At 42.5% G+C, this 23391-nt stretch overlaps 1 protein-coding gene across 3 annotated transcripts in view; it reads left to right on the forward strand.

Annotated features, from left to right (window-relative positions):
- LOC124199863 (paired box protein Pax-2-A-like) overlaps positions 1-23391 on the forward strand; it is a 62134-nt gene that overhangs the window by 5808 nt on the left and 32935 nt on the right. For 2 of the 3 annotated variants that reach the window (XM_046595851.1, XM_046595876.1), the window contains exons 1-3: positions 14271-14344; positions 14519-14630; positions 14860-15051. The gene's annotated coding sequence lies outside the window, so the exon portion shown is untranslated. Of the gene's footprint in view, positions 1-14270; positions 14345-14518; positions 14631-14859; positions 15052-23391 lie in introns of those variants that run through there. The other variant, XM_046595843.1, reaches the window with a different exon arrangement.

Below are 23391 nucleotides of genomic sequence, written 5' to 3' on the forward strand. Positions count from 1 at the left end.
CCGCAGAGACCGTCAAAAAGGAATGTTTGTTATACCTTCACGAGCAATAGAAAAATTGTGGAATTCCCGACTTTTTTTATTTTCTTTGACGGCGAATAATGCAATTCAAAACAAATAACTTGATGGAGATGGAAATAAAAAAACAAAAATTGATTCGGTCCCCGTTTTGGGCTTTTATTTGCTTCTGCTCTCCGCCGTACCTCGATATACTGCGCCCCGAGGATTATTGGAGTCCAAGTGTGAATTGAGTCTATACACAGAGCTGACTCGATAATGAGAGGGAAGGATGGCATCATCATCATCATCATTCACTATAATCGAAGCCCCCAAAAAATAGACGAACGAGATCAAATAAGCGGCTGGTATTCTTTGCGTGTGGCTCTTTTTTCTTCTTCTTTTCCATTTTGCGTGTGTGTGTGTTATTTTGGCCCGTTTGGCTGCGGGCCGTTGAGTCGCTGCCGTTCTCACATCCAGGAGTCGAACCCACACAGACACACGTAATGCTACGTACTAAATATTTTATTTGATTCCTTTCTCTCTCCCTCGACGTTTCTTTCTCTTTTCGGTCATTTATAAATAAACTGTTTTCTGTGTGCTGGGCTTCACGCTCGGAGATCAGCATGAAACTTACACATTCCTGCGTCGAGCTGTAGAGTTCAATATATAGCTGTGTGAGAGAGCTTTTTTTGTTTTTCTTTCTCTTTCAGATCTTCTATGTCGGAAAGACACACAGCGACGAGGATGTGCTTGGGAAAAAGCGTCACGCCAGGTTTCTCCTTCAAAGTAGGCCTCAATGAAAATCGACTGGGTTGGTCTCGAAATCCCCCTAATAAGTCCGACGACGACGAAGCGGACAAAGTCCGGTACATCATCACGAGCTCAAATTGCATAGATTCAGGGTATAGAGGAAACATTTCAGTTTGATGAGGAATTGATAGACCTGGATAATTGGATCTTTCTCCCTTACATTCTGGAGAGAATTAGGGGAGAGAAACGAGTCTTGGCCTTTTTTTTTGTTTCATATAAATTTAAAAATTCTCTGTATATACGTACTTGTTTCGTTGTTGTTGGTTGCTGGCCGGTTCTGCAAGACTAAGCCCAACTTTCCCTGGTCGACTCTTGGGTGCTATCGACGACGAAAGACACCTGCGTCCGCAAACGCTCCTGCTGCCGCTCGTTCGGTGCACCCGGCCACTACACAATCGGTTCGCCCTATGGGCTAATATCTTCAGTCTTAACTTTCATGTAGTGAAGAACAGGAACACAACACACAACCCAAACGTTAAAAAAAAAAAACTGAACTCAAACTTCCGTTCCTTATTTCTCGTACAACTAAAAAAACGACGAGTTCCTACTGAATTTTGTCTTCATTTTATTTGAATTTATTTGAGATGTTGGTTGTTGTTTAGTTTACCGCACCGGGAAAAAAAAAGAAAAAAAGAAAACGAGCTTATATAGGAACTATATAGTCGGTGGTATTTCTTTTTTTTTCTTTGCCATTCCGGAGCTCCCGAATGTAATCTTTATGTACCCATAAACACAGCTAGGCTTATGACTGGCTAACGTCATGGCGCCCAATGGGAACGCGCTAAACTTGTCTAGCTATCTCTTTTTTTTTCTTTTTTCTTACATTTCTACGGCTTGTCGATTCATGCCAAGGAATACATGTATGTGTACGTATTACGTGTGATGGTCGCAAACATAATTTTTTTTTTCTTTTTCCCGAGGTCTTTCCAATTTCCTTTGGAAAATTGGGCGAGTCATTTCGGTGGACCTTAAAAACAAAAATTAATTTTAACTCGACTTGCGCTTATTGTTTCTACTTGCTCAGCCGGGGCTTTTAAAATTTCTTGGCGCCCATTACAGAAGTGTTATGGGCACAACCGAGTAGGTAGACTGCTATACAGTCTTTTCAATATAATGAGCGGCTTATTATTACGTCACAGTCTGGTTCTCTGTGTAAGGCTGATTTTCTTCTGAGCAGCTTATTTTTTTTTTTTGGGGGGGGGGGGATTTCAAAAATTAACGAAACAATCAACGATGAGCGGGAATACAAATCTTTGAGGCTGCATTCCGTTTCCGACGGCGCCAATTTTTTGTTTTGTTTCGTATTTTTCTTTTATTAATCCAAGCGTCCCGACGACGTTCAGTTCAACCGTCCAGGACGGAAGAACAATACCATCGACAATTTATTTTTTTTTAAGGCAACACCGGAACAATGATCTTCTTTTCTCTTCTTAATTGGACTCTCTTGTTCGACATTTTTCCTTCCTCTTTTGTAAAATTTTCGAATAAAATCGAAAAGAAGAAGCGGAAGTCTTGACGGTGAAAAATAATAGACGTTAAGAAAAATATTTTTTCGGATTTTGAATGGACTAGTTGATGAAGATTGGCAAAATGAAACTGTAAGAGGAGAATAATTAAATAGAAATGCTGCGCGCGAAATTCGTCCGGTCCAATTTGAAGCAGATGCGCGTTTCCGTTCCTGATGTATTCAGAGTCGAATGGAATGACAACGACTCGACATTTTATAGAGACATAATTTACATCGTTTTCCCGGCGATGGCCTGGCGATCTTTGATACGTCTGGAACTTTTCAACTATCGAGGGCACACCAGCAACAAGCCAACAACCAAAAAAACGCTGGGAACGAATGTTCTTTTTTAGATTTTCCGCTGTTCGTATCATTGACGAGATCATTGGCCGCGGCTACCGGAGTTAGGTGATCAGCCGACAGGGCCGGAATGTTGACGTGGAAAATAGAAGAATGGGACAGCAACAACAACCAAAAAGAAAAACAAAAAAAAAAAGGGTTTACTCCCACTGGATCATGCAGGAGAGGACGATAGGTCGCGTATATATTATTCATTCGTTCCGGCCCGACGGCCTGGCCCCCGTGGACCCGGCTATACAGTACCTTGGAATAGTCTTGGAACAGCAGCAGTAGTTGTTCGTTTTCGAATGGTATTTTTCTTTGGTTTTCCGAATTGTGCCGAATGGCATTGTCACAAAAAGAGAGAAGCAGCAGCAGCAGCAGCCAAAACAAAAGATGGTTGAAATTGAAGCCTCCCGTCGGTGCGTGACACATTCCTCGAGTTCCGAGGAAAAACGATTTTCTTATTTCTCTTTCTGTGTACGTACCTGCACTGCTTACTACTGTCTATACCTTCTAGTCTACAATAACGAATTAATGATAATTCCGAATGCAAACAAAACAGTTTGACATTTTCTCTTTGGATTTTCCGTCGGTTTCGTTCGCCTAAATACTCGCCGGGTTTTTCCCCGTTAGTAATATTTATTGAATGCCGATAACGGATCCGGGAGAAGAGGAGGGGGGTTGGAAATAATCAAAGAAAATGTCATAAATATCGCTAGGCCCTCCCTTAACTGCCGACAGATAGCGACGAATGAATGGAGGAGGCGATGCCTCGGTGCATCGACAAATGAATTGGAATAAACGGACCAAGTCGCCAAAAAAAGAAAAAAAAATAAGTTCGGTTCGCCGTGGCGAATTAACGAGCTGGAAAAGACGAAACAAAATACTAGATACTATCTATACACCATCCAGAGAAAAAGAAGAAGAAACGAAAGAAACTGCCGAGCTTTGGTGAGCTGCTCGATGATTCAAAACCGATAGATTCGCCATTAGGGAAATGAGCCGAACCGATGAGTTTTCCCCCCTAATAATCCCCGCACATACACGTGTAGTCCGTATATAGTTGTTAATTCGTGTTTGTTTTGGTTGTGTGTAATTGTTAATGCGCTCTTAAAACGAGCATGACACGTTAAGGCTTATTGATTCTCGCTGCCGCTCCGTCGCATTTCCATCATGTCTTGTTTCATCTTTTTTGAAAAAAACGAAACTGAATTCGTGCGGCCCTGATGGAGGGGCTGGATCGGTCCAGCAGCGACTCCTCCCCATCAGGTGTCGCCTTTCCGTGTTGCTGGCGATGATTTGAAAAATAAATAAAAGCCATTCCATTTCTAGGCCTATGTAAACCATCTCGTGTTCGTGTCAGGCCTCGTTTTGTCATGGCGATTTCAATTGGGCTCCTAAAATATCTGTCGCCCGTCTTATACTAGTTTGAATGAATGAAAGCGAGCGGTGTTATACACTGTACGGCTTGTCGGGTTGCGCATCGATCCGTTGTGCCATGTAAAAGGGGAGGTGTGAGTTTTACGGGGATTTAGGAGCTGCCGCGTACAATACCGACAACAACCCAAAAAAAGAGGCTTCCAGCAACGGATGGACGGACGGATGGAGATGGAAGAGCCCAGTTGAAGCCCCCCTTAGCAGCCAGCTTTGCTGCTGCATGCTCCTATCGTTTGTCATCCTTGGTCAGAGATGCGAGGATGCGCAGCGAGAGAGGCGGCGTGGCGGCCGTCCTGCACGAGAGGGAAAAGAGATTTTACACGCTAAATGGAGCCGACAAACTATCTCATATGGCGCGTTTCAGGTTCTCCTCTTCTTGTTTGGTCCTCTTTCGAATCCATCCAAACTCACTACGTAATATATAGGCAAACTATCGTTTCGCTCTCGTTTGTACCTCGTCGTCGGTCCGCTCCGTCGGCCAGCATGTTTTTTCTTTTTCTTTTTCTCGTGCGTCTCATTTCATTCACGACTTTTAATGACGTGGCCGCCTTGTCTTTATATATATAGAGTAGTCACACACAGCCACTAAGCGCGTGCTGCCCAGCTCCCGTGTGTGTGTGTGTGTGTTTGTGAGTGTGACATCCAGCTATTAGGTGCCGCACCTTTCCCGGCCGTTGAAGATGCAGCCCAGCGTCGCCGACTCGATGCGATGTGATATGCCTGAATAAGATCTGTTAAATGACGCGCTGCATATAGCCAACAAGCTTGATGTAATATTTAATCTAATCAAATCCCAAAGTTAGCTTTTCTTTTCTCCTTTAAAAGGACGGAAGAAGTAAAAACGGAATCTCATTTTTTATATCCATACAGTCGAAAGTTTCTTTTGATATGAAAGGAAACTGTTGGGCACGCGTTTGTTTCTTTACAGTTGAGCTATTTTCTCTTCTTTTTTTAGACTGTTGAGAGTGGACGATGGACGATATAGTAGCAAGAAGGGGAGGGATGTTGTTTGTTTCCTTTGGGTCATTGCCGGATATTCTTTTCCGGTCAACGAGGAACTCTTTTGCGTTGCCCTCCACTTGAAATGCTGAATGAAATTCTAGCTATAGACACTCTTCTATTCAGTCGCGCCTGCCCACTCGACTTTGTTTTGACTCGTGCGCTGCTCGACTTTCCTCTCACTCCCCCCTCATCCACTTTAGATGATTTGGCCCTCACGTTTCAAGCGGCTCCTGACAGAGCCCCCCACCATCGCTCCTATATTTTAGTCGGACTCTATTCGACGAAATTTTGAAGAGAGAGACACTTTTGAATCAGTTATCGAGAGAGAGTTTGGATGCGGGGTGGCTTTTGACCAATTGAACAGGAGCCAGGAGAGGCAGGAGCTGTTCGGAGTTTACTTGGACCCATTTGCAAAGCATCGCCGCCTCACTTGACGACCGGACGTCCTTTTTTTTCTCTTTTCTATCCTCTTTCCATCAACCGAAATTTCCTTCTATTCTGGGTAGACACACTAGAGAGCAGTAGGCGGAGCAATGATAAAAAAGTTGATTGCCATTTGTATTGGCATGTTGAATAGCTCTGGCAGGCCAAAGTTATAAGGGAAAGTCTGTTTCTTTTTATTTCGTTATATAAGACCAAGTTGTTCTTTTTTTATTTATTTATTTTTTCCTTCTTCTTAGGACCTTATTTTTCAAGGTTTTTTGTGTAGCATGAGGCAATCGGCTGCCTGTTGTTACTGTGGTAGGGAAAGAAGAAAACGAGAAGAAGTATTAAAAAAAGAACCGAAAACAGGAGCATGGCAGCAATATAGTCAAATAGCAATTGCGCAGGAGTTCCACCTCCTCCTCCTCCCAGCCTACACACACAGACACAGACACACACACACATGAAATATAGTGTGGGACTTTTTGAGGGTTGTTACTTGTGTGTGTGTGTAAATTTTTGTTGTTTTTCAAGGAGCCTGGACGCAGCGCAGCGAGACGGCCGACGCTATCCTGCCGACGACGCCGCAGAACGAGCGAGAGAGTTTGGGTGGGTGGATAGTAGTAGTCCAGGAGGAGTGAACCACCACAGCCACTGAAAATAGGAGAGAAAGAAAGAAAAGAAAATTTCGAACTGCAGGTGCGCAACAACTGTTGGTGGACACACGAGAGAAAAAGGGCGTTTCCCTTTATTCTTCTTCTTCTTCTTCTTTCGATTGCGATTCTTTTATTTCTCGAAGGTTTCGCGTCATTCAGAAATAATCGTGACGCGATACCGAAAATTTCCCCCTCAAAAGAAAATTATCGAAATTTTAAAATTAAAAGAAAGAAAAATGGTGGTGGGGGGGAAATGGAGGAAGTCGAGCGTCTTGTGACGTCCGGCTTGTACCCGGCACGCGTTAGTCTATGTACACCGAGTTGGCCAAAAGGAAAGAATAAGAAGAAGCTAAAAGAGAGGGGGAATGAAAAAAAGAAATGGATGATGATGGCGTGTCATGTTTGCCAGGTGCACGTGACGACACACACGAGAGAAGTCGACGAGTCTTGCGTCTGTATAGTGTGTAGTCTGGCTCGGGATATATTTATAGCAAAGCGAGCGAGCAATGTTCTCTCTCTCTTTATTTCTTTGGAGGATTATATTCCAACTCGTTAAAAAGAAGAAGAGAAAACGGATAGGAACGAAGGGAAGAGGGGGGGGGATAAGCTAAAGAATGGAAGTCGCCGTCGCAATGGAGGCCGGAATCGAATGTGAACGCGCGTCGTGTGTGCTGCTGCTGCTGCTGCCGAGATGTCTCGCTTGGCGACTCACCTGTAACGCACCTTCATTTCCACATTTTCCAAAGCTCTCCCCCCCGGCTGGGCTTCTCCTCTTTCGGTTCTTTTTTGTCCTTTAGGATGTCGTTTTCCTTTAGCGCTCGTCTCCAATTTTCCATTCTCTCTTTCGTATAAGCTCATCCAACGCGTTTTCTTGTCTTCGAAACAACACAACGGCTGGGTTGTGTGTAGTATGTACTCAGATATATATCTAACGTTTCGTTCCTTTCACGCGGACGGCCGCCCGGTGCTCGGCCGGAAATCCCGCAGCGGACCCTCAGTCAAGTCAAATCGATTCGGGTCCTTTTTTTTTTTGGAAATGAAAAAACTGACGTTATTGATGTGATTACCCGAAATAAATTAAACAAGATGATGTCGAATTTCAGGTTCAACGATCGAGTGTCTTTCGTTTGAAAAAGGTGCCAAACAAAAAGGGAAAGAAAATATAATAGTGAACATAAGAAAAGGGAAATTAACAAAGTTAAAATAGAAGAAGCTACACCACCACCACCTCTTCCATGTTGCGGGCGGGTGTATAAAGTCATCCGGCGAAACGCGTTTGAGAGCTGGCTGCTGTATAGCTGCGTATCTGTTTTCTTTCTCTCCAGACAAACAACCATGTACACGGCATGCGAATATATACGTACATACTACACTATTCATGAAAATCTTTTCTTTCTTTGTTTTTGTGCCCAGGTCAATGGTTTACCCCGGGCGTTGAACTGGGCACCAAGGAGGACCGTGTAGGTAATTTAAGATTTCAGCCACAACGTCTGACACGACACTTTTTTGAAGGGCATATATACTATTTAATATTTATCGATAGTTAAAAACGGTTCATTCGTACGAATGAATTTAAAGCCCAGATAATTTCATTTTCTGAGTACATTTCTTTTCCTTCAAAAAAGAAAAAGAGGAAAACCATCAGGTCCGGAAGTTTGTCGTTATCATCCGGCGATAAGAGTGCCGTGATGTCCCAGAAAACGAATAACGCCGACTTTGGGACCCTTGTAATATTTATGCGTGAATCTTCGCCGTCGACACACACACACAACGGGCTTAATATTCTTCTCTTTCTTCCAGTCTCATCAAGGAAGTCGTCGTCTAGAAACTTTCTTAGTGATGTCGCTGACGACGACACACACGGTATACGTGAGCTGTATAGGGAGAGATCGGCGATGGTGGTCCGTGCCACTCAAAGGAGAGACTCGGCATATATAGATAATCGCCAACGTAAATGTCTCTTTTCTATCTTCAGCAAAGTCGTTGGAAAAAAGGAAGAAAAAGGACCTAGCACAGTTGGCTCTTGTAGTATATATTTTTGTTTCGTCCTCTCTTTGTCTGGATGATGATTCAAACGATTAGAAAATGTTGGCCTATAGGAAGCGCAATCTTTTTCTTTGGCCTGGAAAAAAAAATAACCAAACGCCGAGTGGCTTCCACTGTACGTCATTTGGCGACTAGTTTGTGGAGCTAACACGAGAGAAGAGGATTCGAATCCCTTTAACGACGTTTCTTTTTTTTTGTTTCTTTCCCTCTGTCTTAATATTCAAATGCTTCTGGCATCAGCCCACAAACCGAAAGGGTTGGCATTTTGCTTTTGTTTTTTGTTTTTTTCTGGGGAAGTCAAAAAGCGAATCGAAAGTACCGATCCATATCGCTCCGCAAGAAATCTGCCTTTCTGTTTTGTTTCTTTTACGACATGTTGTCGACTCTCTCTCTCTCCTGATGACTCTTTTTTTCTTTCTGCTTCCCTTTGACTTTTTTTGGTTGTTTTGGTTTACTGGACTAGACGTGGGATTATTGCGCCATCTTCCACCCTCTTGTTTCGGGTGAGGGTCACTTACCTGAGCTCAATCAAATACCTGCGTTTTTATTTCATCGAGGGGGACTCTATACTTGGACGAAGAAGAGTTGTAGCTATAAATCAAGGGCTCCTATATTAAGGGGTGAGAGTGCTGTGCGTCGATGGGAAAGAATTTGCTTCGGAGGAAAAAACCCCTTCAAATATACAAAATCAAGCCTAAATGGTGTTGCACACATTGTCGTGGCATTTGTGAGAACGATGTTCCCCTAAACGGTCGTTGTGTTAATGAAGCCGAACACACACACACGGGACGACGAGTTAGTTTGGAACGGGACGAGCAGCCAAGCTTCACGCATATTATCTGGAGCTGACGCTGGGTTTCGTCGACTTGCAGTTCCAGCGATGCTGCTCACCTTTTTTCCCCCAAAACTCTCGTCACACTATATAGACGAGTGCATATGTACACATACGTATAACAGTAGCCCACATAAGACTAGCGGTGGTCCACGACCGCACTCATCCGACTTGATTGTTGCTATTTTTACCTTGCAGCCAATATAAAACCCAGAAATATCGATGCTGTAAACCAAAGTTTCTTTGATGGAGACGGGGTTTTCTTTGTTGTTTGTCCATCCACTTTGTATTCATCTCTCCGTGATCTAATATACTCGTCTGGAGGGCTGGAGGGCGAAATCGAGATTTAGTCGGGCGAGACAGAATATAAAAGATGAAAGCGCAATAATAAGACATCCAGCATAAATATTGAATGTTTCTTCTTAAGGCTAGAAATGCTCTGGAACATGGACTATTGGACACACACAATGGTTGACGTATATTCCGGTAGGCTATATAGCATAGCCGGCTGGTGGATGACAAGTTATTTAATGTCCTAACACCGGCTGCTGGCTGGTCGATCATCATCACGAAAGACTTTGATGGTGGGCTCGGACTACATTTTTCGGGCGCGAGCTGCACCTTGATGCTTGGCTGACTTTCTTCTTCTTCCTCCTCTTCTTTGGCGGCCGTCGTGTTTATTTTGAAGTTATTAACATCGTTGGTAATATCAGTCGAAAACATCAACATGACGCAAGAATCGAAAACAACAGGAGCCGGGCAAAACCTTGCCCCTGTTGTTGCGGTGCTGGTGTTATTTGATATGATTACCATTGCGAGCGAAAAGCCGAAAACACGCACGCTCGATCGAAAGCATCGCCGGGAATCGAATCACGCTACAAGAAACACGAACATTTTTTGAAAATAAAAAAAAAAAAAAAAAAAAAAAAACAGACGGACATTTATTTGTTTTTGTGTTTTTCCTTATTTTGATTATCATGAAAATGGGGATGTCTGCATTGTATTTTTCAGTATTTCCTTTTGTTATTGACTTTATTTTTGGGTTGGCATTGGCCGTTGAAATAAAGACCCGGTTGCAATGACTAGTTTTAGAGACACAGTGGGACTAGGGTTTTTACAGATGGTTAGTACTTGGGCACCGTTTCGTGGGAGCGTTGGGTTCGACTTTGGTCGCATCTAATCGATTGTCCAAACTGCCTTCACACTCTGTTCGCTCTGACAATCTTCGGACATTTATTTTTTTTTCTTCTCGACAGCTCTTTGACAATTGTTTTTGAAACCAAATTTTGAACAAGAGAACATTGACTCTTGCGCCAGCCACCCCATCGTACCCAAAAATAGAATGAAGTCTAGCACCAAGTATTGTGGGCGGGTGATTTCGCGTGAAATTCGAAATTCTCGGAAAATCGGAAGATCGGCTACCCCTCAAAAAAAAAACAATCAACTTATTTTGTAATTCGAGGGAAATTGAGTACAGTCATTGGCCCTTTTGATTTATTTTCCATCATTGTCTTCTTCACCGATTCACCCGTTTCATAAGGATATTGTGACTAATTGACTACTAACTACATAATAAAATACGTTACCGTAGGGTAGTACGTCTTATGCAATCATACGTTGGAATTACATTAAATTTCATTGCAATACAATAAGGGGGTGGATTTTTCGTTGCAACTTTAGCAAGGAAAGGTCATCGGTTTGGTTCAAAATGTTCCAGCCTTTTCCTCTAGTTATAGTTTTGTATGGATTTTTCTCGACCTTTCCTCTAGCTTTATTGGATAACACAATTTTTAAAAATCATTGCATCTTGGAAAATGAGAGGTCATTGGTTTTGGTTTGTTCAAAATTTGTTTTTTGAAGCCTCTACCTCCAATTGTGATTCTGTTTCAACCTCTCATTTCTCATCCTCTCGAATATCTTTTTTTTTTAATGGGACAGGCAGTAGTTTGCCTCGTGATCAGACGTGCAGTTTCACATTTTTACGGTGTCTCTGATTTTTGCGAATCATATTAACTTTTTTTTTGCTTAATAGCCATTACTGAATTTTCGCTCTTGTGCTCTGTGATTGACAGTGTAACAAGTTCTGTGCTGCAAACGGTGTGCCATGCCATGCAATGCCGGCCTTCAAAACCACAATCAGCTTTTACTTCGCGGACATGTGGACCTGGATCAAAGTTCTTTTTCAGTAAGTCATGTCCTTATTTGATAGGCCTATGCCCGCTGTTACCTCCGTAATTTACGTGTGTCGATGACGTGACAAAAACTTGTAGACCGTATGAAGCCCTATGCTTTTACCGTCAATACTTTGTGTGGTATGTACCGGATTCACGATCTGTTTTTGGGTTGGGTTGGTTTGGCTTAACGAACCCTGCCACATACTGGAAAAATCTACCCTCCAATCGATCGGCTATCAATTATCATCGAGCAGTAGGCCCTTAATTACACCGCAATTGAATTTACGGTTATATCATGTGTGTACTTTTTCCAAACAAATTTATAGGAACAGAAGAAGAGGAGGCCTAGAGGGGGGAGGGGGGGGGGTCGAAGGAGAATGTGTGGGCTTTTACTTTAATTAGCCAATCGATTGCGCCTTTGATATTTTGTTTCTCTGCTGGACCGTTTATCGATATTTCACAATCTCGTTATCTAATTGGCCGTGCCCAGTCAGGGGCATTGGGTTTTTTTTTTTTTTTTTTTTTTCGCTATCGTAACATTGGAGAGTTTGAAAATGGAAGTAAGAAAGAAAGAGCAGCGTTTCCACTATATAGCGTGAGTGATAATGCGTTCCTGTTGTCGGATCTCTACGATGTACAATACCAGTATTTTTAGTCTGGCCGTTTCGCTTGTCCACTTTGCTAATCAAGCGCGCGCGTTTCAAAGCTCTAGAGAGAGAGAATCGTCCAGCGTGCGCCGGACGCGTGCGCAACAGCCGAGTTGAGCGTCAACTAAGCATGGCCTGATAGCCTGCCATCATCGCCACTTGTTGGTGGGGGTTTCTTTTCTCTGTTCTTTTGAGTCTTCATGTTTCCTTGATGGGAGGTTTCGATACTTCTCGGCGCATGCAGAGATATTGCTACTGTTAAATGTAATAACTTGAACTGTTAAGCAACTGTTACAAGACACGGTCATCACAGCGGGGATCGTGATATAGAAGACCCCCATCAAGCCAAGCACAACTGAAACGCTGGGTTTTTTTCTTCTTTTCTTGTTTTAATTTCGTTTATTATTTGTACCATTACTTCGAATTATTTTTCGACTTTTGTTTTGTTTGCTGAACGTGTTGTTGTTGTTGTTGTTGTCGTCGTCGATAGGGCCGATGCTCTGCTAGCCAAGCGTTGCCCAGCTCTGTGTACAACGGATTAGCTCCGGCTGGGTCTTTTGCTCTGACTGACGTTTGATGTTAGCTTTTGTCACTTGTATTTATGTAGGCACCGTGTCTGTGTACACAAACGACAAGTTAAACATCCTTACACCTGCCCTTATCATTGTGCGTCTGGTACTATTAGCACCTACGTCATCTGATGCGCTAAACTCCTCTTTTACGCGATCTCATTTGCAGTTAGTGCTTAAATTATCTTCTCTCTTTTTCGAGTTGGTAAATTTGTCCTTTTTATTTGTTCGTGTATCGTAAAAGGGGGAAAAATCGTCGAGTCGCTTCCAATTGAAATGGGATATCTATTCAGTCTGTATAGTGGGGGGAAGGGGATGTTTACAATTGTATCCATTTGAATAGAAATAGAAATTTTTTTTTTATTTGCAATGATCGTGGCCGGAATCGGCGGATGTTGACTCTATAAGAGTCTGTCGCGAGGGGTTAATAGTAAAAAAATTGATAGCAACTCACCAAAAAAAAAAAAAAAATGAGAAAAGATATGAGGGAAATAGTTAAGAGTCCTTCCTGTATTGTTTCCGGAAGCCCGGAGCGTGCTGCTGATGCTGCCGCAGTATCTCTACACATTACGGTAGAATGTATATATATACGTATCATACAATTGTATATATACATGGATACAGCCAGCAGTACGGTAACGGCCCATTGAGTCAGCAGCTCGCTCATAACGTGGCACTGGCAAGTAAAAGAACGACGACGACGACAACGTCACTCGATTGGGGGAGGGATGAAAAAAAATTGGAGCGCGTCCTATGGATTTATGTGGGGAGTAAATAAGCCTGTAGCTCTGCAGTCAATGAAAAAAGGTCGACAATAAAAGGAAAAGAGAGGGGGGAAGAAGAAAAAAAAAACTAGACAAACCGTCGACACAGCACATTCACGTGTAGTTTCCCTTTCTATTGTTTGTTGGCTATCATTCTTGGCTTGTTTATTTATCTGCGAATCGAGAGATGAAACGGAGGAAAGTTGGGACTGCTACAGCGACATGATTATTGCCTACTACTACTGCAACTGGATGTGTTGTTTGTGTTTTTTGCCCGGTGATTTGTGGCAATCACGACGACGTCGGCGGCAATCGTCTACGTGTCGCGCGTCGTTGAATCTTTGCGATGGGGGGAAGAAGACGATGGCCAATTTTGCTGTAGATTTCTTATTGTTGTGTTTATTTAAGTTGAAGACCGTACACGCCCCTTGTCGAGTGGCATTATAGGCCTACTGCTCTACTTGCTGTTTGTGGTGCTGTCGTAAATCAAATGTCGAGAAGTAGAAGAAGAAGCTGATCTATAACTCTCCATGCGCCATGAGGACTGCAAGGATGGATGGCTTATTATTTCCATCCGCAATTGCTCATTTTTCTTTTTTTTTTCTAACAGCAAAAGTTGTTTTTATTTCTCCGGAATGTCACGACTGTTATGATTCCCTCTTGGCTTTCAAGAGGGTTTTGGGCGGTTTTATTGTGATTATGTGCAAATTTTTAATTTCTTCGTGAGAAAGGTACAAGAGCTTGGTAAAATTTGTAGAGACAATCTAATAGATACTAAAATATTCCCGATCCGTTTAACGGATGTCGAGCGCGGGGGAGAAAACCGCTTTGATCGTTTTTGTTTTTGAGCGGTTTGGATTTAGGGGAGGAGAGTCGATTCTTAATCTATCGATATCTTAAAATTAAATATGAAACATGATTAATTAATAATTTAAAAATTTGTGTGTTGTTTACAAGTTTTAAAAAGCAACAAAGTTTTAAAAATGATAAAGAAAAAATAACGATCAATTTTGAAAATGTACGTGGCTGCACAAAAAACAGCAGAACAAAATAACAAATAAAATGACAAACATGTGGTCGTCGACTTGTCGTGTGGTGTCTGGTGTTAGCAATTCTCCCTCCATGCTGTTTTTGGCGGGTAAATAAAACTAAGAATACTAATGGAATGATTATGGGAGTCTAAAGAGAAGAGTAAAACCTATTCCAAACTTGTGAAAAGTTAGTTGTTAGTTCCTGACTATCATTTTGATGCAAATGATGCTTATGACAGTTTGTTTCTTGTTTGCACTATGTAACCTTTTCCTCTTTGCAGATTTCAGGCCTGAACCAGCCATCGTAACAACAAAATCTGCAAGTTTTGGTTGTGCTGGTATTGAGCATGTCATCAGCAACAATCTCGGTATCATCATGACATCATCTCTTGGGTAATGATTTTCGTTACTTTTACTAAACTGTGAGCTGCTAGCTATATTTGAATGATGCATTATGACTTTCATACACACAGTGTATTTGACATACATTTGATTACACATGAACACCTTAAATTCTAAAGCTTGTTAACAATGGGATGTATCTAATATCTCATTTTCAACTTTTCCATATTTATTGTTTCTGCAAATGTTTTTCGTAACCCATTTTGTGTTTTTTGTTTAGATTAACAGCATCCCGTTTAACTACCGGCTGAGCTACGAATTTCTTCCCCTTTCTCTAAGTGTCCTCGTGTACGCCCATGTGAGTGTGGGTGTATTCACGAGGACCTCCTTTCGTGCTTCGTCGTGTATTTGACTTTTCTACTGATGGAGAACTTGTGGATGGATACCTGGCCGTATTTTCCAAGGCATAAAGGTAGGAAAAAAATGAATCTCTATTCTTCGTTTTTGACTATTTGGTGGCATCGATTATAAATCGTTACGGAGTACGATTATTCCTGAGCTATGCGGTTGATTGCAACTGTTTTCTCTCTCCGTTTTTGTTTATTCAGTCAGGGTTCATTAAATACCTCTTGATATGTAGAACGACTGCAGATCAGGGCATCAGGCTTGTTTTGTACCCCACAACTTTGACTGTGGGTAAACAATCAAATTTGAAAAATACTTGAACTTTAAACACTTTAAGCAAAGTGCAACTTGAAATGTGTATATATAAAGTTGGACATGCCACCTCTTCGTATATTAGAACATCTTCTTGGAAATACCTTTACAGCCATCATATTCCACAATAGCAGATACAGCAAGTTTGACAAATGTTTGTCGTCGATTCATTTTTCATTGCTGTGTTAAGCGTGGACGTTATATATGAACTAACGTATACAGCTGGGATTAAAGAAATGTTTGTTAATGTTGTGACGTTTCTTTTCAAAATTCGAGAGATGGAAAAAAGCTCAGCTTCTTTCTTAGTTGTGACGCTGGTTTGTTTTGTTGCATTTGCGTCACTGGGATGTTGTCTGGCCAGCTCGGGAATGCAAGGCATAAAATGTAGAAGAATAAGGAAGAACTTGGGAGTAACAGTAGCTGTTGTGCAACGTTTCTTATTCAATTGATTTTCCCTGCGCTACTACCTGTCGCGCTTTTGTGAGTGACTACTTTATTTTCTTATTCATCATCACCTGTATAATAGCCTGGAAAGAAAAAAAATCGGGAGCGCATCATCATCCTCCTGCTGACTCGACTGAGAATGGTTGGGAAAAAAAGTCACACAAAAAAAAGTTAAGGAAAGAGATGACTGCAGCTATAGGAGATGAAGAAGAATACGTTTAAAAAAAAGTTTGGTGTTCTTGTTCATGGCGTCTGTGCCGAGTCGAGCATTGATAAAACAGCGGGACGAAATGGATTTGTTTGGCTTTTGGGGGCGCACCTATTGTCTTGTATTTGATTTGCGTCTCCTATTTTTTCTTATTTCTTGCATAGGGATGAATCCTTTTGTCTACGTATTTTTTCTTGAGTGTGTCGTTGGAATCGTCGACCAGATGCACAAGGGAGAGCCTACAGTTATTGTGCTTACCTTGCTCTATCTGTACCTCTGAGCTCTTGTGCATATACATTTTTGCTCAGTTCCCTTATTTTATTTTTTAACGCGGAGCATAAAGACTCACGACCTCTTTTGAAGAGGGCTGGGTGGAAGAAGGGGGGGGGTCCTCCTGTTATTTGATTTTTTTTTCCCTCTTCGCTCTTGTAATTGTTATCTCTATTTACAGCGCTACCTTCTTCCCTCCTTCTCCAACACAATAATGGCTACATACACAAGAGAAGGGTCCCTAAGGTATATACAGGGCCCCAGATCTTAAAAGAAGGTAACAAACAACAAAATAAAAACTCTGGGTTTCGATTCAAAAGCTATATAGAGCACTGCTTCGACCGTGGACAAAAGGGCAGAGCAGTCATGGATTTTCCACCAAATCTATTTCTTCTTCTTTTTTTTTTGTATCTGATTATTATTACGTTTTAAAATAGGGTGTAAAGAAAAAAAAACTAAAAGAATAAGCTGACTGCTTTGCTATCACGTTTTGTGTTGTCCCTGCGCAGCGAGTTCTCGACTCTGGAAATTCTCAAGAGTTTGCGTCGACAATTTAAATTCAATGAAGAAAGGATCGCCTATTCATCGCGAGACACGTTTGACACCTGTTCGTGTGTGTGTGGGGCTATAGTTATCTAGTCAGCTAAACTTTATTTCTTGTGTCTATCGAGACGGAAGCGATATAAGGCAGTAACAATGGACGAACAGAAACTCTTCGGTTTGATTTTGTCTTTTTTTTTTCTTCACTCGGTTCTAATTACATTAGCCTCGCCGTTGTGGAACCAATCGGGAACCACCCCGACAACAATCAATTGAAAATCGTGAGTTCGACGGCTCCCACATGCGCAGGTACTCAAACAAAGTCGGTGGGGAAGATTAGAGAATGGGACAAACAACCTGGGGACGGCAATGAAACGATGTTTATTTGTTTGGAAAATGGGATTTCGATTTATTTCTTAATCTCTCCCACGATACAACAAATGGCGAATGATTGGGGAGGAAGATGAAATGAGTGACATCTTGGTTATGTTTTTTGTGCTGCGGGCGCAATTTTCCGGTAGTTTTCATACCGATTCCCGACACGTTTAGCGCAAGAGTCACACACATATCTCGGGAATAGCCCCGAGAAAAAGATGATTAAGGTGTTGGTGGTGGTGGAGGGTCCGAGGGAACTGGGAAGGAAGGAAGGAAGTAAAAAAAGGAGAGGAAGGAAGGAAAAGGGTGTCTTGCATCACGCCGACCATATCCTTCCGCACCGTAAGCCGCTCTTATGTACAGGCTGAGAAGAAGTTGAGGCTCTTTACTAAGAATCGGAAGAAAAGGAGCCGAGAGTTTTGCGCGTGGGAGCGGAAATTCGACCAGCCGGAAATTGTCCGGCACATTTCTAAAAAAAAAAAAAAACAACATGTTTTTAAACAGTTTTTCGACTTACTAAATAATCGACGCTCTTTTTTTGTCTTTTCGTCGTAGGGTGTCGATGAAACGAACCCCCCGAACACACAAAAGACCAACCCATCTCACTCCCCCCCCCCCATGTCGTCCCTTTGTCGTTGATTCTTGTCTTTGTTTGAACACACATACATACAAATAGTTAGCAAGACATTGTGAATGGGATTGAAGAATCTGATAATTATTATCGTTTCGGTTTTGTCTACCTTTTTTATATTTTTCCGAGTCTTTCGGGATGTTCTGGATCAGTGGGCGTGGGAATGATGGCGACCCGACTTTTTTTTTCGTTTCTTTTCACGAAGACGATGACAGAGCATCAACGGATTTTTGGGAGGAAAACCACGGACAAGTAAAAGAGAAAATGCCGATTGGGGAAGGTGAACTCGGATGGACTTTGGGGGTCGGGGGTCGGAGAGTCGCCGCTGTGTGTGCGACAAGCCGCCGAAAAAAAAAAGCGACGACGACGACGGACGCTTTGTTGGTGGCACGATCGACTACTTCGATCTGAGATTAACGGGGCCGACCTGGTGGTTAAAATCGTGCGAGGGCCATCGGTCGTCGTCTGTCGTCTTATTTTCAAAGAAACTAGTGCCCCAAAAAATACCGAACGGAAAAAAACGTATTGGGAGTCCTCCTTCTTGGATGTCTCTATGTATACGTGGTATGATTTCATACGATGGTTGTGTCATGATGTCGAGCGACATACCTACAGCGTCGCATCCGATTACAATCTTCGCGGCGTGTTTTTTTTTTTCCTTCCTTCCTCGCCTTGTTCGATTTTTGTTGGGGGAATCGATTCTTACGATATTGACGACAGCAGCGTGCCGGTTTGTTTTTTCTCTATTAAACAATAGGGCCATGTGAGACTTGTGAGAAGAAAGATGAAATTTTGAAGAAATAAAATGTGAGATTTTTCGAAAATTTTTGTAACGAAATCACGAAGAATGTCCCCTCTTTTTCCTTTACGACATCTATCAGATAAGCATCTGGTTGGTCGATGGTGCTTCTTTTTTCCCCATTTCATTTCTGCCTGGGCTAAATGAAACGTCATCATCATCGCGTGAATATCTCTAAACGTGAACTTGGTTCTTTTTCTTGACGTCCTTATTCACTTTATCGTCTGCATTTGCATCACACGGCAGAGAAGGGGGAGAGATAGATTCTCATTGTGTATGTGCGAGTCCGGTCCCCCCCCCCCCCCAGCCATATACACAATAACAAATAAGCGGACCCCACGTGACACCACAACTTTCACGTCCAGCATCCAGCACTTTGCCCTTCTTCTTCTTCTTCTTTGAGCCTGTGGAGAACTGCTACTCTCTTTTCATTCTCTCTTTTTCGTCTTCTTATTCTGTTGCTTTTTTCTGGAAATCATCATTCCAAATTGAATTTGTCAACGCTTCAACAGCTGCTCCGATCATGAAGAAAAGAGAACAAACGCGCCCAACGTCTCAAGTCTCTGTCCTGTCGTTTGCTTTGATTTCAAAAGAGGTGATGACGACGAGTCTCTCTGCATTGAAGAATGAGGAGAACCTTGTTCGTTTTCTGGTTGACGATCTATTGTGTTTGCATGTTGGCTGGTTTCCTTCATCTTGTTTATCATCATCCCGTTTCATTCATTCGAAACTATGTAGATGCAGCCTGTATTTTAACTTGGACTCGGTTTTTTTTAAATGCCACCGTAATTTGGACGGGTTGACTGGCAGCAGTCTATACTGATGTGGCCGAAGAATGCTTTGGAACTTTTTGATGTCTCTATATAGCAGCGACTGCAGCGTATTCTATTTCCCTCTTATCTTTTCCACTTGTCTGTCTCTCTCTGGAGAGAAGAGGTTGTCCTTTTTTGGGGGTGAAAGGGTCCGAGCACGAGAGGACCATTTTTTTCCCCCTTCTTCCGGCTGATTTTTCAAAATCAAAAGTTGGTAGATGGTAAAAAAAAAGTCGTGCTTCGCATTCTTCCAGTCAAGACGATTGATCTCTTTTCTTACCTTTTGATTATATAAAAGGGGGTGGTCTCTTGTTTTGGATATTTATTTAGTTGACATGGGACCGAGGGACGGAAAAGAGTAGCCAGGGTCCTTGCTGCATAGCTTAGAAGCCAGAAATTAAAATCCTTTGCTGCTCAGATAAAAAGAAGAGGAGAGAGAAAGAGCAGCGATGATATGTAATTCAGGTGGACATTTGTAGTCGAGCCACCGGAAGTGCAACGGGTGTGGTCTCTACTACCCTCCTGCCGGGCCCTTTTCCGAGTCTTTTTGAGTGGACTACGAACCCGCCGAGCACGCCGGCCAGAGTCTATATCAGACAGTTGTGTGTGTGTGTGTGTGTTTAGTTACATTTCTGCGTCACGGTTGATCTCGTCAACCGACTCTGCTCCACGGGGCCGCCGCTTCCTACCCCGCGCACAATAGTCATTTTGTCTGATAGAAGAAACGAAATGAATCAAATCGAATGTAATCTCTCCCCCCTCTCTCTCTGCTTCCTCTGTGCGTCTCTTTCTTTTCTTTCAAAATGTTTGTGTTATTTCCCTCCTATTTCATTTGCCCTTCCGTAGTGCAGTCCTATTCCAGCGCTATATAATAATATGCTCACGAACTCACGTCGCCGTTTTTTTTTTCTTTTTCCCCAATGAACGGTAAAATAGAGCAGGCTGCTACCTTTATTTGGAAGAAAGTCGTCTATAATAATGGCTAAACCTATAAATATATTCTGGTATCATTTGAAAATGGACAGCGAGGCCCGATATCCGACTTTAGGAGAGTTTGGGCTTTCAAAGTTCCTCATAAAAGTGAAGAAAACAAGATAAGGCCATAACATTTCCCATCCGAAATTGATCTCAAAGTAGCCATTTTTCTCTTCTTTTTTCTTTCTTTTCTGGCGGTCGGCACTTTCGGCGGGTTAGAAATAGTCTGAAGGAAAGCATCTCACCGTAAAAAGAGAAAAATAAGAATTGAACGACGCGGGTTGTAACGGGTTCTCCTCTTTTTGGCCGTGGCCGCACAAACCAATTTGTTTCTCAGCTATGGACGGTGGCGGCCAAGCCCCTCCTAAATATTATTTTACTTTTTTTTTTCGTCTTCCTCTTCTTCCTGTTGGAAAATGAATTGTAACTCGAGTTATATCGGGAAAACATCATCATCGCCAATCGGTTTTTCTCAAGTGGTAGTCATCATCGTAATAATAGCACAGTCTTCTCACATTTTGTTTCGTTTATTTTCTTCTTCTTCTTTCCGATGCCTCCGGGATTCACTGGTGTGGTGGTGGGCTCTTTTGCTGGCATCTTCATCCGTGGCGGATATTTCCCGCGGATCGTGTGAGAAACGACTGGATTCTATATCGCCGTCTTTTATTTGATTGGCGTTTCTTTCTTATTCTATCTCGTAAGTTTGATGACTCTTTAAAACCGATCAAGACTTTTCCAAAAAATAACGCGGCGGTGAGACAATTTGTACAGCGGCGAATGCCACCATCACCGCCACCGCCGCCGCGCTACTAAATTCTAAAGGCAGGTGTCAAATGTCGAACCAAAGGTCGAACCATTTTCTGGGTCCTTTCGCCGCGTTGTCGCACCGCTACAAATCTATATCCCAACTTTTTGTGATAACCAAAAGCTCCTAGATTTCCAGCACGCGATGAAATGATGACAACAATAACCACCTCAACCCATTATTACTCTTTTCGGTTTGGGTATCTTCGAAAAAGGGTATTGAGGGTGGAATTGTCATCCAAGTGCTATATATCTCGGCTGACGAGGGTTTTCCGTCTACAAGGAGCTGGGCGCAATAAGGACAACATTTTTGTTTTATTTTTTTTTTTCTGATGGAAGAATAACCGCGTTATTGACACTGCCGCAACGACACACACGTGCGAGCAGGTATATAGACGAAAGGTGGATGCGTGTATAGTTAGACCGGCTCACATGGCAGTCCTCCTTTCAGGCTGTAACGTTATCCAGATAGTACGTGGTTATGATATTGGATGCGCTGTTTTTTTTTTGTCATTTGTTATTTTGTAATTGCGCAAGTCGTTATATTCCCGCTTTGATATTGTGATGAATAGATGCAGATGACTCAGATTTTCGTTGGATATATTGGAGCAAGCATATATTCTGGGTTTCCGGGATAAATGTTGCGCCACATTCGATTCAACCTTGACGCTGGGCAAAGGGACTCGTCTGCACGATTTTATTATTTGATTTTTTATTTTTGGGAGGGTTGTGATTGATGCGATTTTCAAAGGTTGAAGTGGATGTCCGTTGTGGTCCCCTTCTGATTTTCTTCTTCTTGACTTCGTGTTGTTGTTGTTGTTTCCTTCCTCTATTTTTATGCACCTGGCGCACCTGTCGCGCTTCCTCGTCGCGCCCGTTTTCACCGTCTTCAATTGTTTTCTCTTTTCTCTCTCCTTTCGGTTTGGATATCCCATTCTTTCCTCTCTCTCTCCTGTCCTGTCCGGCTATATCTGTCCTCGTAGGTACGTAAGTTACGTGCACTTGACATCCATCCTACCTGTAGACGGACCCATCGCACTGTACTATGTATGACTGCGTGATGTGACAGTTGCAACTCCTGACTGCAGACGCAATAGTGGCAACGTTATTTCTTTTCCTTTTTTTTTTATTTTATTTTCCCCCGTGTTTTATTTGTTCCAAAAAGGAGACAGAGGAATGAGAGAGAGAGGGAGAGGAGGAGGGGATGCAGTGCAACAACACAAAATGGAAACGGGCAGAAAAGAGGAAACACATTTCCGGGCCGGATGCTAGCGCGCGCACAGACATGGGCACACACACATACAGTAGAGATGGAAAAAGAATAGCCACCCCTCGATCCAATTTTTCTATCATTTCGTTTCTTCTTTTTATTTTTCCCCTTTTTTCTGCGTTTGCCTTTTTTTTTTTTCATTCTACCCGCCCTCAATGAATTTCTTATTGCAACAAGTTGAAACAGTGCCCGGTCCTGGCCACCACACGCGTTGTCCAGGGGTTCGTTTGACGTCATCGGAAGAGCAGCAGCAGCAGCCCATTTTATTGCGAATATTGTTGCGCTGTTTTGACGATGCCGCCTTTCACGTACGGATGTAAGGGGAGTACTTCTACGCATACCTAAGAGGAGAGAGGGAAATTGTTGTTTACGGCTTTTATTTTGAATCCCCCTGAATGCCGTTGGGTGAATCAAGCCCCCTTATTCTATTTTTTGGAGGGACTTGACACGGGTCCAGGTGAAAACTAACTTTGGTTGTCTTTTTTTTCCTCCCTCTTCACTTTAATAATCTACGCCGCCCCAGCAGCAGGTCCACCCGGTGTTACCTGTTGTTGCTCTCTCACTACACACAACACCTATTGCTATACCGCCGATAAGATGTGCAACTCGCACGGTAGTAGGGAAAATAGGAAAAAACTAAAAGTTGTTGAAAATGGGATCAGTCGTTAAATGTTAGTTTTTTATGATTATTATTATTAATATTTTCCTTTTTCTTGTTCTTGACCAGAAGGGCAGGTGAAAGCCCTCGGTGTTGTTGTAGATCTCTACACCTAATAATAAGCGCGGCGCCCGTTCGCACACGCCGTTTCTCTTTCTCGAGCGCCACTAATGAGTTGATGCGGTCCGACGATTCAACAGTTTTCTCTCTCGTGATGTTGATTATTTTTATAGACTGGGGCGCAATATGATACCTGTTGAAATAGCCAAAGGATATATAGCGTAGACGCTGTTTTCTTGCAAAACTTGA

Source organism: Daphnia pulex, chromosome 1 (assembly GCF_021134715.1).
Source record: "Daphnia pulex isolate KAP4 chromosome 1, ASM2113471v1".
Lineage (NCBI taxonomy): Eukaryota > Metazoa > Arthropoda > Branchiopoda > Diplostraca > Daphniidae > Daphnia > Daphnia pulex.